The sequence below is a fragment of the Leucopleurus acutus genome, assembly GCF_964270905.1.
Source record: "Leucopleurus acutus genome assembly, chromosome: 7".
Classification (NCBI taxonomy): domain Eukaryota; kingdom Metazoa; phylum Chordata; class Mammalia; order Artiodactyla; family Delphinidae; genus Leucopleurus; species Leucopleurus acutus.
The window spans coordinates 27,397,645-27,398,603 of record NC_139150.1 but is presented as its reverse complement, the minus strand read 5'-3'; positions in this window follow the sequence as shown (position 1 = coordinate 27,398,603).

The window sequence follows — 959 nt, the reverse complement described above, 5'->3', positions numbered from 1 at the left end:
TGCCTATTCAGAATATGTTTACCTTCCCTCACCTCTTCTTGAATGGGTGGACTTTTCTGTGCAGTTACTAATCACAGAAATTTTTGAGTGGTGGAAATCAGGTTTGCTACATTCTGCTTTAAGGTGTGGAATCTGTTAGCATCAAGCATCTAGTACGAAGCATTCACAGGAACCTGCTGAGCAATATCAGAGAAGCAAGCAGACATCAAGCAAGAAACTGATGTTTTGAAGAGTAAATGGGAGAAAAAGGCAGTGTTTAAGTAGTTACATAGAAACTCATTTTTGTGTTTCTTGGATTACTTTGGTTCTTCTAATATGTTTAGTTACATATGGTAGCCCTAGGACCTGAGGGAAAAGCATTTAAATCTTGTCTTCTTTCCTCTGTACTTTCTCTTTTTTAATGTCATCACTACCTGTTCTTTAGTTCTTACACTGAAGCTTGAAAACTATACAGTCCTCTGTGGTTTTCTAAAAATGGAAATAATTGGGGGTGCTAGAAAGGTTTTCTTACAATAGTTTATTTTTCCCCTTTTATAAACAAGCTGAGGTTTGCTAAATTATCCTCTTTTGTTTATTGACTGGATTGAATATCATTTTCTCTTTTCCAAATATTGTGATATTTCTCTTATGGTTATAACTCAGAAAAGAAAGTGGATAGGAAATTTCTAGACAAAATAGCTTAAAATCACCCAAATTTCAGTTTTTTACCTGCTGCAAAGGGATATTCTTTATATGTTACCCTGTTTAATCAGACTTTTCTTTCCGTCGTTTTGGATGATGGGTAAGATTTTTTAATGCTTTATATTTTCTGATTTTTTGTCTAGTTTAATACTACCTTTAGTAGTTACCTTTGGTAAATTCCCACTTGAATTTGGTAATAACTGATTTTTAACATTTCTAGGAAGATGAAAGTTTATTAAAGCTGTATAGTAAGTAGAGAAAGCTACCTATTCAAGCTT